Source organism: Trachurus trachurus (genome assembly GCF_905171665.1).
Source record: "Trachurus trachurus genome assembly, chromosome: 24".
Taxonomy (NCBI): Eukaryota; Metazoa; Chordata; class Actinopteri; order Carangiformes; family Carangidae; genus Trachurus; species Trachurus trachurus.
The window spans coordinates 6,910,507-6,928,785 of record NC_139910.1 but is presented as its reverse complement, the minus strand read 5'-3'; the positions used below and the strand labels follow the sequence as shown (position 1 = coordinate 6,928,785).

General features: G+C 41.5%; 1 protein-coding gene across 1 annotated transcript in view; it reads left to right on the top strand.

Moving 5' to 3' along the window:
- The window catches only part of fam184ab (family with sequence similarity 184 member Ab), a gene marked incomplete at both ends in the record, with an annotated part of 179,245 nt that overhangs the window by 24,903 nt on the left and 136,063 nt on the right, over nt 1-18,279 (top strand). The window lies entirely within an intron of this gene.

Genomic DNA, 18,279 nt, shown 5'->3' with positions numbered 1-18,279 from the left:
AGTGGCAGTAAACTGTTGGTTGGTAAAATGTAAATTAAATAAATAAAAGTAACTATGATGAATTATTACACACACTCTCTTCACATGCCCCCATTAGTCCTGGCAAACCTAGGATACAAATTAAGCAACCACAAATTGACTGCTTGTTCAGTTTTGTTTGACTGACAGGCCAATTTAACGTCAAGCCAAATTTTAAATCCTAAAAATCAGCTGTTTGCTGTAATTCCCAAAAAAACAGGCTGTGCCATTTAAGCCCCAGTATTAATGTGAAGTATGACTGACCTGCCTGGAAAACGATACGAGCACTCAGCTGACTCATCAGCTGTTAATCGATAACAGACGATGCTTCTTTCCTTTTAGCGAACCAGTATGAACGAGTGTGGAGACTTTTTTACAGTGGTGATTACTGCTCCGGATTAAAACCCTGATGATGGTTTTTCTCCTCAGAAAAACATTGATGTAAGGAACCGATGCCAAACACGTCCATTTAACCTCTCCAGGATTTGATAACTTTCATTGATCCAGCTGCTTTTTAACCATGTAAGTTGGAGAAAAAACTTTCTAAAATTGATTTTTTTTTCTTTAGATGGAGCATCAACAGATCTCTGGTTGCTCTTTAACTACCAGTTGCAGTTTCAGTCTAACATTGTCTGGTGATGAGATGGAAGAATACTTTTAATGTCTTTTTGCACATCATACATTTTTAATCCACACATTCCTATTTAGATAAACAACATCTCCTGCCTGTGCTGCTCCAGTGTTACCATTACAGTAGCTGGGAGGGCTGCAGCACAAGCTATGAAAAAAACAAAAAGAAAAAACACTGCAGCCCTGTATTTAGATGGCACGCATTACCAAAAATATGTACAAGCATATTTGTGAATCTGCCACTGTTGCTCATAATCAAAGTTCTGCAAACACTGCATCTTGCCCTTCGTGGATAAGAAGCGCCCACATGCAGCTTTTCTCTCTCCTCTCGTCTCCGTGGCGCCGGTCCCACGTGTGATTCAGATTGAGAGAAGTGTGCAGACCGGAGATGGAGATGATGATGATGATGATGTTGACAATGATGGAGCCACATTCAGGCTGTTTGAGGACGATCTGCTCTCTGGGGCAGTTGGTCAGCCTCTGTCTGTCTGCTCTCATCTCACATCACACACACATCACACACACACTCTCCTGCCTCTTGGTGACAGGTGAAGGGTTGGACAGTAGTGACCACAAAGCACTCAGTGTGTGTGACTGTGCACACATTCACACACACACACTTGCATCTTTTTCTTTTTTTTGTGGTCTTTTATTAGTGACAGCTGCAAAAATAAGTAACTGTAAGTCAATATCAATCAATCAGTCAATCAATCAACTTTATTTATAGAGCACACAAGCAGCAAGTAATTTACATAATAAAACAATAGACACCAAAGAATATTCCCCTTCCTCCCATATTAACACACATGCTTACTTGTACTCATGCAGAATTAAAAACATAAAGGATTAAAAAATGTTTGTAAAGTAGATGTTTCATGTGACTTATAGTGGAATAAAACAATCAAAATCAAGTGTAACTTATAATAATAACTTATTATTACCGTATCATTCATATTGCATTTTACCAAAACAGATATAGAAACAAAACAAAGCTGAAAAAGATGACGGTTTAAAAGAGAGAATCACAAATTAGTAATAAAACAATCAACATAGTGACTGAAATGAAGAATTAAAAGCCTCTTTATTCCTCGAGCCTCTTGACTTTGGAGTGACCTGCCTGTGGAGATAGCGGCTGAGTCGCTGCTGAACTGTTGGCCCAGTCACCTTGGTCTTAAGCTGAGACTTTGGGACCGATAAGGAGGAAGTAGCAGCTCTGAGATAGAACAAGGTGACACACGGGACACAGCCTTAAAACTGATTAAAAGTATTTAAAATTCAATCCTAAAAAAAGACACAGAGGGAACAAAAACAATGGATCCACGTCACATCGAACACATTAACACTCTTCCTACTGCTGCAGCACAGTTTGCGTCTTCCGTTCCTGAGATTCTGTGTCATAATTACTTGTTATTTTATTTATCATTAAACCCCAGACTGCGTTTTTACATGCATGTGATTAAGTCATTAGCAGAAAATGGTGAAAAGAAAAACGGCTCGTGTTTGGCAAACATAAATATATTCAGAAAGCAGCAATGCATTCGGCTCATTAATCATGACACATCCCATTTACCCCCCCATACATGATTTATTTTCTATTTATACTTTATTTAATCAAGAAGTCACATTGGGATGGAGAGCTCATTTACATGTCAGACCTGAGTACGGAAAATTAAAATAACTAACAAAAAGGCTATTAATGGTAGAGATACAAAGTTTCATTCATATGAACTATAATGATTTGAATAATCAGATATGTATTGCATTTAAAGTTATAGAATACATGACATTGCACTTGCTGTTTATTGATTAAAATATGTTATTTAATGTCATTTAAAGTCTTATTTTTTTATTTTTTTTTTACCCGTTAAAAATGTACTTAGTCGTGAATCAATCGCCTCTCTGCAGAGCCGTCCTTGTGACGTATTGATTTTTGGATCTGATGATCCAGCTTCTGTCTCGAGTGCAAACGCATTATTATTTTCAATCTGAATCGTGGCCAAAAACGCAGCGCTGGGACACACAGCAGCAAAAACACAATCACCAGTCAGTCTGTTGTTGTGTTTAAGCGCTGGAGGCCACACATTCATGGTGGTGTCAACACGGCGATGGAAGCTTCTTATTACTGCGACCGTATCATCAGCATCTTTCATTCATAACTCAGCACCGACAACAACGACGACGACGACAGGCTGATCCAGATTTATTACGTTTCGTGTCGCTTTCCAGACACAAGGAGTCAAGGTTATGAGCCGTCACTTCCCACACGGTAATGATGTACGCACAAAGCCCTCAATCAAGAGACTTAATTTCACTTTTTAGGCCAAACATTGTTCCCGTAACGCTTCGACCGTCCCTGTCCAACCAAGCGTTGTGTCTCGCAGGAGAGAGGAGGAGGAGGAGGAGGAGGATGCGCTCGGCTCAGTGGAACAAAGATAATGCCTTCTCATCAGTTTTATCTGGGCCCGGCTGTGGCACCTGTCATCTGTTTCCAGGAGCCGTGGCATTTTTATCTGCCTGCCTGTAGAGGAGGTGGGACAAACCCCCGAGATTAGGAGCGAGGCGAATTGTTAGTCGCAGTGGTCCGAGGTGTGCTGCCTATCGACTGTGTTCCTTCTCTGATTACGACCTTAAGGCTGCGATTACATGGACTGTTCTTTTCCTCAAATAAGGACCGGGGGCCCTTATTGGAGCCAGGCTTTTATCATAGAGAGGCCTTTATTTCGAATTCCCTCTGTTTTTATAAGTATTGGCTCATATTTTAATCCGAAGCCTCCTTATTTTCTGTTTTCCTTCCAATTTGTTCTGTTAATTTATTTTACACACCCATTCGCAACAACAAGCTCATCTTCATCTGCTCAGCACCTGTTCTCGCTGCGCTGTCGGAGCTGGGTCACCCCCCAGTTTCCATATACTCGGTCTCCGCTCCATTTCATCTCCACTGTGTGCGTCGTACCAATTTGCATCCATTTAAAGTGGAACTATGCAGGATTTGTAGCTTAACTATGCTACATTTTTACCTTAATTAAACCGCTTTGGAGTAATTGTAATGGTTTAATGAATGGCTGAACTTGTTACGATGGAGAATGGAGGCTCTGTGCCTTCCACCTAGTGTGTCACTTATTGTCTCTTTGCTAAAAAACAACTTTGTAAGATCAGCGCCACTGCCCTGGTGTCCCAGCTCTTCTCTCTGCGGCACCACAACACAATTAAACTACACAAATATACACATCGTAACATTGTATATGATATATAACGTTATCTACCACTCTATTGATTGATTTCTTGCTGCCTTCGTTGTAAACAAATACACATGGCCAGGAGGAGGGTTAGCAAAACAGAGGAAAAGCAGACTTGCATAGTTCCTCTTAAAGTCAATACCACAGCGTGCACCGCGATCTGTCTCTGGTCCAGAGACAGAGCAGAGACCTGCCGTCCAGCTGTGCAAGGCTGTCCCTCCTCTATGGGGTTGTCCTTACTCCCATCAGTCTTCACAGACAGTCCACAAACTTTGAAAGACTTTCTGATAATGTCCTTGTCCAGTTTGTCCCAGGTGGTGGATTTTTAGTTTGCCCCGCCCTGTAGTTGGGGCCGGCCGTTATAAGAGACCCAGGTCTTGAATACCGGCTTGTAATTGAGGAAATGCGGTAAATAGAAAATGCACCATAGAGTATTGATAGTCCGGAAGAACCAACATGTATTTGCTTTTTATTTAATTGCCGTTTTCTCCTTATTATTTTGTGATCTTGATAAGACAAAGTCAGTTTTTCTCATTATAATGCATTCATTTATTTCGTCATATCGATATAACAGAAGACGGTAAACAAACTAACGTTAATTCCTGTGACTTACCACTAAGTTTTTGACTGCAGAACACACAATGAACCAGCTCGCAATCAACTGAGTTCTGGGTAATTATCCCACGCAAAGTCTTCTGTTATATCGAGATAACAAAATAAATGAATTCATTATCATGAGAAAACAGACTTTGTTATATTGAGATAACAAAATAATAACTAGTTATTATGAGAAAATGGCAATAAATTAAAAAATGAACACGTCTTAATGAGCAATACATCCTCTCACTCTCAGTCTTTAATAATTATGCACCAACAGATCCTTTTCTACAGGTGACAGCACAGCAGAGAGGAAAAACTATCTTTACATGATGGGGTTGATATTATTATTCTATGTTTTCATGTTGTCAAGGAAACTGATGAAAAGACTAAAACAAACCAAAGTTTTGTCAGTGCATCCGGAGCCTCATCCAGCTCGTTTCTCTGTGTCGTCGTCTTGCAGCTGTTCAAAACACATCAGCGCGCAGCAGCGTTGCGCCGGCTGACATGTTCCCTCATTATAATAAACACGGGCGCCGTCGGTTTATTTTGAGTCGACACCGTCTGGCTGCCGAAAGTACTCACCAAGGCACCCAATGTGATTAATCCACGGCTAAAAATAGTCCCCATCAGAGCCTGCTATTAACTCCCATTTGAGTAAAGTTTACAAAAACAAAACAAAAAAAACAAAAAATACGATAGCACCCAGCTTTTTTTTTTTTTTAAGGACATGACTTAGCCTTTTTTATAAGATTAAAATATTTGTGACCCACTTTTGTGCCACAGATAACACAGACAAGTCACACACAACACAACACAGCTTGGTTCAGACTTCAAATGGATTTTCTTACCAGTAACAGCCTCAGTCTTGTTATGATTTATCAGTAACAAACCCAGAAATCTATACAATGAAATAAATGAATGTTTTTTTTTTTTTTTAAATCCCTGTTTGTTAAACTGGACAAATGCCGTGCTATGAGCTCTGCAGTGTTTTTTCCGATATGTAATAGGCAAATCAATCAACTGATTAATCAAAATATACTCACATTGATCCATCCTGATATAGAAAATGTGCAGTTTTTATTCTCCGCTTTTCTCTTGCTCCATCATCTCTGAAGCCAGACTGACAGATGAAGCATCATTTGCTTAAACTGTTGCATGTGAAAACACAAACACACACACACACACACATGTATATACATTTACATTCAGCTCGTCTCTCCGTGTGTTTGTGTGTGTATGCTTTGTTGCATTGTCCTCAATCTCCACTGATCACAGTCAAATGTTCAGCCTGTGAAGTGAACGCACAATGCAGCTGCAATTAGCACAAAACCCAGTCCACCATCACACACACACACACACTCAAACACACACACACACACACACACACACACACACACACACACACACACACACACACACACACACACACACACACACACATACATCTCACTCTCTAACCCCTCAATAGATAAATAAATGAAGGCTGCAGCAGTGATCATTTGCCGTTCGGTGCAGCTTATTAAACCGGGTTTTTGTGCCGTGTGGCCTGAGCGATCTCCCAGTTAGTTCTTTGAATACTATAGAATAAAAAAAAGCACAAAGGGATAAAAAAAAAAAAAAAGTTGCTTGCAGCTGAGTTTTGGATTGCTTCATACAGGCGGGCTAATTAGATGTCCCTGAGGTTCAAGGAAGAGTGTTGGAGCAATATAAGGTTGGACAGACGGAGGCATTGTTGATATATTGGGTTGATCGTCTTGTCAGTTTGGCCTCAGTCTGTATTTAAAGCTGCAGTAATTGATTTTCTTTGTGCTCGTGAGGGGTAAAGAAGTCCAAGACAAGCTGGAAAATGTACATCCCTGACACCTCATCACCTTACTGTTAATGTTCCTATGGTTACTTATGTATTCAGCAGGCACAGGGGAGCATTAGCATTCATTTGAAGCCCTGTTCATGTCCAGTATATTAACTCTCCTCCTCGTTGTCTTTTATAAACTCCTGAGCTCTTTGGCTGCTGGTTGTTCAACTTTTCTTTGGCAGCGAGTCGCTAACTTTTGTCTGTCTGGTTTTAGTTATTGGCCGTGTAGCGTGGGATACCTCTATCAGAGCTGAAGTGAGATGAAAGTAGCTGTGGACAAAAACCCAGATTGATTCCAACAGATTTGGTGGACCATGAAAGATGGAGAAACTTTGGAAAACTCCCACCACAGCATCCGTTTCTCTCACCTCTGTCTTCCCACATCTTCCTTTACAAACCACCAAAGACCAGGAACAACATATTGGTTTTGACAGTGTATGTTAAATAAATGGTCTTAGCCAGAGTTGGTCTGTGTTAAAATAACTGTAATGTGGAAGGACAGATGAACTGGGGATAAACACCAACTCTGCAGTTCCCCTGCTTTCATAGATGGTTAACAACATGAAGCTCTTAAAACTGCAGTTATCCATATTGTTTGTGTATCATTTCATCCATTGGTTGTAAAACAAAGAAAGGGGTCATTGTAGTTAAGAACCCACTCACAGCTTCCTTCACATTGCATTTTATTGTTGGTTATACACACAACAGCTTCTCCATGTGATTAGTGTTATTTCTAGCAACAGCAGGAAACACTTTTGAGCAACAAAGACTAAACAGCCAAACAGAGGAAATGTTAGCAACTAGCTGATCTGAAGCACAGTGACGCAACAAAACTAACAGTTTTAATAAATGGACAGAAACCTATCAAAAGAGTTGGTGGAGACCAAAACCAGAGCAACAAGTACAGCTCTCACAATCATGACATTTTAGTTGACAATCAACTGTCATACAAATGATTGGAATTAATGATTTAAATGTCTTTTTCTGATAATTTTATACCACTATTATAGTATAAGCTTAAACATAGTTTAATATACAAGAAGAAAAAGACGAAGAGCCATTTATTGGCTTTACAACTAAATCCATGATGCTGATCTCATTGAAATGTGGTCGTTGAACATTAGACATTAGGCTCCTTGGGATAAACGGTTTGTCATTTGTCATTAAACCATAGGGCGCAATGAGATGATGTCAGTCAAAAAGGACCATTCAAACCTCAAACGGTGGAAAATAATGATTGAAATACTACATTTCTGTTAGTTTCATCCATCTGTTGTTATACAGATGAATAGAAATGATTTTAACGATCATGCAGAATAATTGCGGTCAGCTCAAATGATTGCGGTGAGGTGATTATGTCATTATTGTGACAGGCCTGGCCACAAGGGAGTGAATACTGGACTTGTATTCATCAGTGTGAAACGTGACTACAGATCATATCAGTGTTGTCTGACTAATATAAATAGGCAACATTTGTGTTCACCGACTATTTTATTAGCTTGTAAGATGTGAATGCTGTGTTTTTACATCTAGTGCTGCACTGCAAGTGGCAGAGAAAAGAAAAAGAAAAAGTCACTGCAGTTACCGGTAGTTGTAATGACGTTGCATTCGCCACGAGGCTTAATTCATATGCATGAACTTCACCTGTAGCCGAGGCAACGACAAAATGAGCAGATTGATGAGGCTTTTTTTCCCCCCTCTAATTCCTCCAATCCTCCGTGAAGCAGCACATGGCCGACTGCAGCATGCTGGGAGGACTGTGGGGGGAAACATGAAAGATCCACGAGCAGACCAAAGAGATTACAGGCTAACTGTGTGTGTGTGTGTGTGTGTGTGTGTGTGTGTGTGTGTGTGTGTGTGTAGGCACTGGCAGGCCTGTATGATGGGAATCAGATACCGACACAGAATAAGAAACTGAGGGAAAAAGTGAGATGTGTCAGCCCGAGTCTCCACAGGCTCCCCCTCTCTCTCTCTCTCTCGTTCTCCTTCTTCCTTCTCCTCCATCCCGTTGCATTATTATACCCTGTTGGCGTGCGATGTGGACCTCCTGAGAGCGTCACACTTTCTCTTCAAAACGCAAAAAAAAAAAAAGTCGTCTTCCCCTCTGCTCGGCTCTGATATCTGCTGAGGCAGGAGGAATGGTGGGAAGGGATGAGAGCAGGGGAGAAGAGAGAGGAGAAATTACTTTCTAGTTATTCTCAGTTGGCGTTATCTGAAACACTTCAGGGTAATGAGAGCATATAGTGTGTGTGTGTGTGTGTGAGTGTGGAAAGGCATTAAAAAAAGAGGAGGGTGGTTTCTCCGTTTGAGAAAGAGCCATTTAAAGGTTTTAAATTTTAAGGTTCCAGATCGGTGTGAGAGTTTAAAGCCGTGGCTCCGGTGCCGAGGGTTTAGCTCCTGAAGTCATCAGACAAGAGTCGTTGAAATTCTTCATGCATCCTTAAGTCAGAATGAGATGCACTTAAACACATTTTGCTGTTAAACGTGTGGCGTATTTGATTCCTACAGTGTGAGACGGCTCGGTTTTCCAGCACCGCTGCGCCACACGAGCAACAGTTTCATCACATTTCCTCTCAGGGCCTCTGTGTTTGATATCCTGTGTGCTGCAGGTGTTCAATGGTGCAGTGAATGTGGCGATGCATGGCGTTCACGCTACGGTGTATCATCTATATATGACATGATTTCAGTGTAAATGTTTTTGAAACAGAAAAAAACAGCATATATGGTGTGATTCCAGCCATGCTAACAGCTGTGTGAGCCTGTAACTGAGGCCCAGCGGTGCCTTGAGCTAAATGCTAATGTCAGCATGTCCACATTGCTCACTGTGACAAAACATGCTGTTGTTCAGCAGGTATAATCAGGTTAGCCTTAACTCGTTAGCCTTTGTTAATTAGATAGCACCAAATGCTAAGTACCACTGAGGCCCATTAGCTTCAGAGGTGCTAGGTCATGGCTTGAAATCAATTAAAAAATCCTGACCTGATATTGGTGTAAGTGGAAAAACTGGTCACCAAAGGGGAACATGGGAAAATGGAATACATTTTACACAGATTTATGTTTATCTATTTGCTCAAAGTATAAATATGAAGCTGGTTGTGTTGCAAGAGCAGAAGAAAGAGGAGTCAAAACGTCGATGCACCATGAATGCTCAATGGATTTTCAAGATAATTCAGTCAGATACCAACGCTAGCTCTAACTCCAAACTGCCAGTAGCGGCTTAAAAATACAAAACCAAGTTGCACTCTCATGACAGCGGTCAACGGCGCCGCGCAGAATCCCTGAGGAAGTAAGCAGGATTTGAACTTTCAAAAGCTTCTTTCTTTTCTATTTTTGTTCAGAAAACAACTCTTGACGTATATTCTGTCAACAAATGAACTCCTCAACGACGGTTTTCCATAAAATGTTCATCTTTGTCCTGAGTGAATCATTCTTGCATCTCTCATTTTGATCTGGAAGTAGTTCATTCAGTGTCTCTGATGATGTGAATTAGCATTTGCCACAAGACGGGAAGTTTTAAGATGAGTGACTCGGTATCGGACAGTGATGGGACATGTCCGATTGGGCGGGGGTTAATCGGTTAGCATGGTAACTACAGTCACATGTGAAAGCTTAGTGAGTAAAGGACTGAAGTTTAATGCTAAACTCTCAGGGTTTATTCTAGATTGATAAGGAAACTTCCATTTATGCTAACTTTCAGGGGTCGAGACCGAGGCGAGACCAAGACCAAGACTGAGACCAAACCAATGTGAGACCATTTTCAAGACCATTACTGTGTACCAGTACTCATATTCGTGTGGCTTGATATTTACATTATTCCTCCGTTAAAAAGAAAAGATGATTTTAAATATGAAGCTGGTTGTGTTGCAAGAGCAGAAGAAAGAAGAGTCAAAACGTTGATGCACCATGGTCGCTCAATGGATTTTCAAGACAATTCAGTCAGATACCAACGCTAGCTCTAACTCCAAACTGCCAGTAGCGGCTTTAAAAAAACAAAACCAAGTTGCACTCTCATGACAGCGGTCAATGCCGCCGCCCAGAACCCTGGGTGTCGAAACTGCACAATTGTACAAGACCTCTGCAACAAACTGAGCCAGCAGGAAAACCCAGGTCACGGCTTTTTATCTTTTATCCGGGAGCCGGTCTCTCTCACCACTCACCACTCACCACTCACCTGCCTGGAATCAATACTTCAGCTGTAAAACTTGGCATCTACAGAGCAGATGTACTGCCAAGCAGCAGACCAGCTGTGAACTCCACTCTGCTTGACAATGTGTCTCTGTAAAAGGCCCTAAATCATACAAAAGGCTCACATGGCCTTGGATCCATGCATGGTATACACTGTATAGTGTATGCTTTTCATTCCCTCTGCCCACTAAGTTGCAAGGTAGAGCTATTAAACCAAAGCTACGGCCTCAACAATGAAACGTCTATGTGATATATAAGCACTGTATACAGCATCAGTACCAGTGAGCTCTCGCTTGACAGGCTGTTACATTAATTTCAACCATCTAAAGACAATTTCTAGAAACGTACTGTATCGATCTTGTCTCTGCAGCTTGTTATTCATTTTTGCATTCTGTAGCCATCTGTGGGATTACACCTCCAGCGCGAAGCAGCGCAGTCAGCAGCAGCACGACTGGTGCAAAATAATATGAAGAATACTTCTCGGTAAACGCCCGCCCCTCAGCCACAAGGCCGGCGAGAAATTTTGTCCTCTTACTCTTTGAAAGGTGCTTTGAAAAAATCACAGAGGAATAAAAAGCCATATTTCTGCCAGCTGGTGAGCAATGAGCAGGCAGCTCGGTGCCTCCATGTAAAACAAACGCCTTGCTGAGCTCAGAGAACCCCCCCCCCCCCCCCAAAAAAAGAAACCAAGGGCCGCATATTTAGAGGCCTGGCACGGGTTCAATCAAGATAATAACGCCATTGTCCTCTTTTAATTTGTAGCTTGGCTGTACTACTACCTCTAATATGCTTAAAGCTGCACTAAAACGGAACAGTTTTTATCACCCAGGTGGAGAACATACTGTACCATCAGCACTAATAGAGAAGCCACCTCCAGCTCCAGGTAAAGTCAAAACTTTGCACTGAAGCATTAAAGGTCCAGTGTGTAAAATGAGGGGAAAACAGTGACATCTAGCATTCAGATTCTATTATTTATCTATTCAATTATTCTATTGTGTATTTTTGAGTGTGAAACTCTTGAAACGTGCTCTCTGGTTGGCTGGATTTTTCATTCCATACAAACATGGCGGCGCAAGATGGCAACACCCTCTAAGCTATCCACGAGTTTCTGAACGTCAAAACCGGAAGCCGATAGAATTGTATGTTTACGTTTCCATGGTTTCATTAGTTGTCATAGTTGCGGTAAACGCATGGATCTATTAACGCTGGCTTTTAACATGGATGTCCATTTGTGTGATATCCATTGTTAAAAGCAGGTGTGATGATCCATGCGTTTTACAGATTTTCATTGATAAAAAAAAAACCCCAAAAACCATGGAAACGTAAACATACAATTCCACCGGAAGAGCAAAACCGGCTTACGTTTTTGATGTTCGGAAAAAGGTTGATATATACAAAAGAAGAATTATAAGGCTATGAAAACCAAACAGATTTTATTTTATAGTGATTATACACTTATACAAGTATATTCATTGGTAGTATATTCAGATTTATTACACACTGGACCTTTAAGAGTGCATTCACAACAGAAGCCAGAGATTCTTTTCCTCTCTTATTCTTTTGTTGTGAGGCTCAAAACCCCAAATTCAAACACAACCTGTATTTTTTCTGTATTTTTTTTTTTTTTTTTACCATTTCAAAAGCCAGTTCTCTACTATAGAGCCAGCACTTTGGAACCCATAGGGCCTCCCGTTGACAATTTCACTGAACACAAGACAGCCTGGATCCCTTTAAAATAAGTCCAAGCTTTCATGTCGGCAGTGGGTACGACAGCAGCTCTGTTATTTCCTCCCTAAAATGGCACCGAGAGAGAGCGAAGAAATCTTCTCGCTGTCGTTCTCAGTGTGCGCTGGAGGTTGTTGCTTTTCTTTTCATGTGGCTGTGAAGGACTCGGAGGTCAAGAAGAAGGAGGACGGCGTTAAAGTCGTCGGTACGCTTCAAAGGAAGTGCGTGTGTGTCGGATCGTCAAACAGTTTGAAGCCTTCCGATGTCAGCTGTCGGCCTGACCCGTGTCTAGACCATTTCGGCGACTTTCTGAAAGCGCCAATCCAACAAGTTTGCCCTCCTCACACTGTGATAGGTCAACTGTGCAAAGGTGAGGAAGTTAGCAGGATTTGAACTTTCAAAAGCTTCTTTCTTTTCTATTTTTGTTCAGAAAACTACAGTACTCTTGACGTATATTCTGTCAACAAATGAACTCCTCAAAGACGGTTTTCCATAAAGTGTTCATCTTTGTGCTGAGTGACTTATTCTTGAAACTCTTATTTTGACCTGAAAGTAGTTTATTCAGTGTCTCTGAGGATGTACTGTAAGTTAGCACAAAAGACGGGAAGTTTTAAGATGAGTGATTCGGTATCGGACAGTGATGGGACATGTCCGATTGGGCAGGGGTTAATCGGTTAGCATGATAACTAGCATGGTGGAGGGGAAAAACAGTCACATGTGAAAGCTTAGTGAGTAAAGGACTGAAGTTTAATGCTAAACTTTAATCTAGTTTATTCTAGATTGATTAGTGAACTTCAATTTATGCTAACTTTCAGGGGACCAAGACTAAGACTCAAGGCTAACAAGGCTTGATATTTACATTATTCCTCTGTTAAAAAGAAAATTTATATAAAATCTATACTTGATCTATAATCTATAATCTAAATCTATAATTGAAAGGAAGTTTGGATTGAACAGAAGAACACAGCAGAGGTCTTTCCCACTTTTCACACTGGTGACACCAAGTTTTTCAGATGGTTACACAAGCAAAAACTGTTGTAGAACAATTTAATTAAAGTCACTGAATTACATTACTTAAAGCAAACTGATCAAGTGACAGAAAGATATTTGCGGTAAAACAACAAAAAAGTCACAAGACTAAGTCCTTGAAAATGTGGTCTCTAGACTGGTCTCGCACTAATGCTATCACTAGCTATGTAGCAGTCACAAAACTTACAAAATGCTCCTTTAAAATGAATTCTGTCATTCTGTCACCTTGTCTGACAAGTTGTGAACATTTGCATGACATACTTGTGTAGGTACATGGATAAATACTTCATTAATCCTCTTGGGGGTAAATCCAGGTAATGTGCTGTATGTTGTGTCCCATTGAATCAACATCCACATCAGCTGTCTTCACTGTCTCTCTGTCTTTGACTGTGCAGACTGACACTTGGCAGCAGCCACGCCTCATGTTGCTGCTGCTGCTGCTGCTGCTGCTGCTGTTGCTGCTGCTGCTGCTGCTGCTGCTGCTGCTGCTGCTGCTGTGGTGGGAGTTTTCATCATGACAACATGTTTACAACCATGACAGCACGACAACAACTGTACATGCATAAAACAGTACGCTGTCAGTAAACTGCTCGCGCTGTCGTCTTATCACGACGTACAGCTTTAGCGCCATCGGCTCTCTGCTGTGGAGATTTGGAAGAGTTTGGTTTGGAAGAGAACTTTAGTATCTCGCCGGTAAAGGTGAGGCTCGTATCTTTTTTATTTTCTCCGACTTTAATTGCTTGTTACTTTATTTTTATTGGTGACTCCTCTGCTATTATTCTTAAACATAAAATACCTCAATCCCTGCAGCAGATCTAAGCCAGCTATCCACAACTATCCCTCCGTCTCTCTCCCTTTTTCTCTCTGCTGTGGTCTGGTGAGGTTAAATTGGCATTTGCTTGGCTTAGAGACATCATCAGCAGATGTAGATCAAATTTACTTTGCAGGCATCTGGCTCAGCCTTTTTAATGAATCAGGGCCGCAAACCAAACACACAGCACTCCAAAAAAAAAGCACTGCACTGCTTCTTATTGTCATTATCTAAAGCGAGGCCCGTAGTTTGCTGATTGCTCCGAGTCCCAGCTGCCAGATGTACAGTAAAAAGCATCCACGGCTTTGCTTTAAGTTGATGCACAAATGTCATTACATAAGTCAGAGAGCAGCAGAAACAATCATTGGTAAGAATCAGTAGTGATTACTGCGGCCTCTGGCGCGGGCAGATAATCTAACCTCTACTTAGAAATCAAGGAAATAACCTGCGGCGATGCGTTCAGGTGCAGGATTATGGGAATTGTTATAAGAACATGACGGCATGTTCGCGGAAAAGCGTTTCTTTCCCCTGTAATTGTAATCATCAACATTTCATTTGCATTGTATCTAACTCGTGTTCAAACACAACATGATGTTCCTTCAGTTTTGCAGTATTTAAGTTACGAGATTCCTAAACACGGAGGAAAATCTGGCCGAGAAAGCCCCAAAAATCCTTGGGACTAATCTGCAGTTGATCTTCAGGCTGAATATGTAGCGTTTTACACGCCGTCTTGGCGAGAGCGGCGTAATCGCACGGAGACCGATGAGCCCCCTTCCATCTGCTTTTTGGCAGCTCCAAAAATCCAGTCAAGGTGTTTTTTCAGACAGCTTTTTTTTTTTAGCCCAATAATCAACAAAACATGAAAGTTTTTTTTTTTAAATCTTTATTGACAAGCAAGTAGAGTACAATAATGTTTTTAGACAAAAAATAGATATGAAGGTAGTAATCAAGCGAGATGGTAATAAAAAAAACCCCAATAACAATTAGAAGAGGAGAGATACAAACAAAAAAAAGAAAAAGGGATACGCATAGAATACAGAGTACACAAAGACTATAATCATTGATTTAACAAAAATTCATAAAGTCATTAGAAATAACATTAAGATTAGACATTCATCAGGCCGTCGTAATACTGCAGAAATAGACAGACATTTTTTTGTCATTTATAATTCTGAGAGACTTAAGATTAAAGTTGAATTCAAGTAGAAACACCTTAAACTTCGGTTTAGTTTTGAGAAATCTGTGTTTGTGTATAAAGAATTTACAGGAAAGAATTAAGTAATTAGTAATAAATTCAACAGACTTGTTGTTATGAGAAAAATAACAAAGAACATCTTTTTTGGTGAACAGGTATGAGACACTAAGAAAGTTAGAAAAATGATTTCTCAGGTCAATCCAACAATCATGAAATAATGAAAGTGGTGGAGGTTTTTCCCCGCGGACGACGTCACCGTACACTTGAAGTGCGACGTAGGCGGTTCTCTCCATCTTTGATATGACGGCGGTGAGGAGAGGGCAGCAGCGCTCCATAAATCAGGCGTAAGTGGTCCAGACTCTCTCATCTCTTGTCGTCTCATCTGCTCCGAGTCCTGCAAATTTGCCAGGCTGCTCACCCACACAAACACACACACATGCAAGAAAAAACACACTTTTTTTTCTGTAGGTTCAACTAATGACAGAGACAGAAGAGCTCAGACTGAAAAACCTTTCTTCCTGCGTCTGTTTTTGTGGCTCTCAACTCACTGCACTGACATTTTCTGAGATCAAGGTGGTGATAGAACACATGCACACACACATGCACACACACACACACACAAGCTGCATGTCATAGACAGATTAGTTCTACCGCACCCCCTCTTCTTCCTCCTCTCCTCTGTCTCTTCAGTGATTAAACCACACACAGAGGAGTGGATGTAGTTTTTTTTTTTTTTTTGCAAAACACCTGAGAATGAACATGAAAGAGGTGAAACATCAAACACAGACCTTCAAGATTCAAAATCACTGGAAAAAATGAAGCCAGTTGATTGGTGAATACCATATTTTAAAGAATAACGGCTGCAAACATGTTGTATATGTGTTTTTCTTGCACTGCTGCGACAAAGTCGAACATCAGAAACATAATAAAACACGTTTTGTTTCTGTAGGTGATTGTTCTCGGTTTTAAAAATGTGCTTTTTTTTATTGAGCGGCGCGGAGCTGCTGCTCTTTATCTTTGTGTGGCAGTCCACAGGTCTGCTGGGAGATTACTGACCACAGGACAAGCTGCCTGAGCCGAGTCCATGTGTCTTTGCCACGGCCACAGAGAGACACCGCCGCCGCTGCTGCATTTCGTGGCCAGAGTCGAAAAAAAAAAAGATATTAAAGAAAAAGAAATAAAATTGGAACTGCTCTTTAAGCGGCAACGTGGTCTATCAAAACCTGAGTGCAGCTCCAAAAAGCCACATTTCAGCAAGTCGGTCACGCTGCCTTTGTGAGGGATTTAAGCTTCCACTACACTCAGTCTGTCCAGCACAGGGTTGTGTTGTCTGTAATTCAAATACACACATCTCTCCCTCTCTCCTCTCTCTCTCTGAAAACCCTGCGTACACACACACACACACACACACACACACACACATTCACAAACGTAATCAGATCAGCGTGTTTTGCTCGGAGCCGGTGGGTGACTGAGGAGACAGGGAGGGAAGGAAGGGAGGGCTAGATGGATGGAAGGATGAATGATAAACTCTCTCCACTTATTTAATCCTCTGCTCCCACCCGTCCCCCTCGGCGTCTCTCTCTCTGTCTCTTGGGCAGAACGGGACGGGAGAAGAGTCAGTTATGAAACCTCGAAGAAAAGATGAGATGAATGAGAGCGGGAGTTAAAGAAAAGAGAGAGAAAAAGAAGAGAGGGGAGGGAGGAGGAGGAGGGTTGGATTCATGAGGATGTTTGTGTCTGTGTTTGTTCCTCCTCCCTGTACATTAATAAGACCTGATGAAGGTTGCCAGCTCCCTGCTGACTTGGAGGTTCGCTGTTGTCGTCTGGTGTTTCGGTCATCCCCATCGCTATAAAACGCAACTGCAGAATTTCATTGCAGTTTAACAGTCATTGACAATGTGTTAACAACAGCACAACTGGTGATGAACTGCGACGATCTCCTTTTTTTGGGGCTTTTTCAAGTTGTAAATTGAACCCCGAGTCAATTCCGGTGCGACTGGTCAGAGGAGGCGTGAGGGGGAAGCCGGCCAGCGGATCAGATAACAGGATAACTGGGTGGGAAATAAAAAGCAGAAATAATCAAGCTGCCCCGAGTCGATGTGTTTCTGGCTGCAGGCCAGCGGCTCAGCGGGTCGTCTGTTTGATGCTGCAGCAGCCAGCTTGGTTTGGGGTTTTTGGTTTTTAATGACAGTAATGCCGATGGTAGAAATTTGAGGAAGAGTTGTTTTCGAGGCAAAAGCAAAGCCGGTGTTGTCCCCCGATGGGAACGCGCATTGGCAGCTTTGCATTTATTTACTCATGAATTTACCTCTAAAACAACTCTGTCTGGTAACGTTCTGTTATTATCTCATAGTGTGGTGAATGTGCAGGTCACAACTTGTCCACCAGAGCGTTTTGGAGTTGTTTATAGACGATTCCCCAGAAACTCAAATGTCACCTTAGAAGGAAAAGCAATGCCACTGCAATTTCTGCCAGCGCCTGCTTCTTCCACTGGCTTCTTTTCTCTTAGTATTCTCCGTGGGGCTCAGTTAGCAGCCACCTTTGTGAGCTGTAAAAGAAACAACATCTAGTTGCAGCCTCATCAGGCCCAACGTCAGACCAAATATCACTTGGTGTGTTCAGCCTTTGTAACAGAGTTAGTGCAGAAACAGCAGATTGTTTGGTTGAATATTTAAGGTAGGGCTGCAACTAACGATTATTTTCATTATCGATTCATCTGTCGATTATTCAAATTATTAATCGATTAGTTGTTTGGTCAATAAAATGTTAAAAAATGGGGTAGTGCGTGGCGCAGTGGGTAAAGCGGCCGCCCCATGTAGAGGCTACAGTCCTCACCGCAGGCGGCCCGGTTCGGCAGCCCTTTCCTGCATGTCATTCCCCCTCTCTCTGCCTCTCCCTTTCCTGTCTATCTCTACTGTATGCTATCGAATAAAGGCAAAAAGCCAAAAAAATAAAAAATAAAATAAAATGTTAAAAAATGTTGAAAAATATC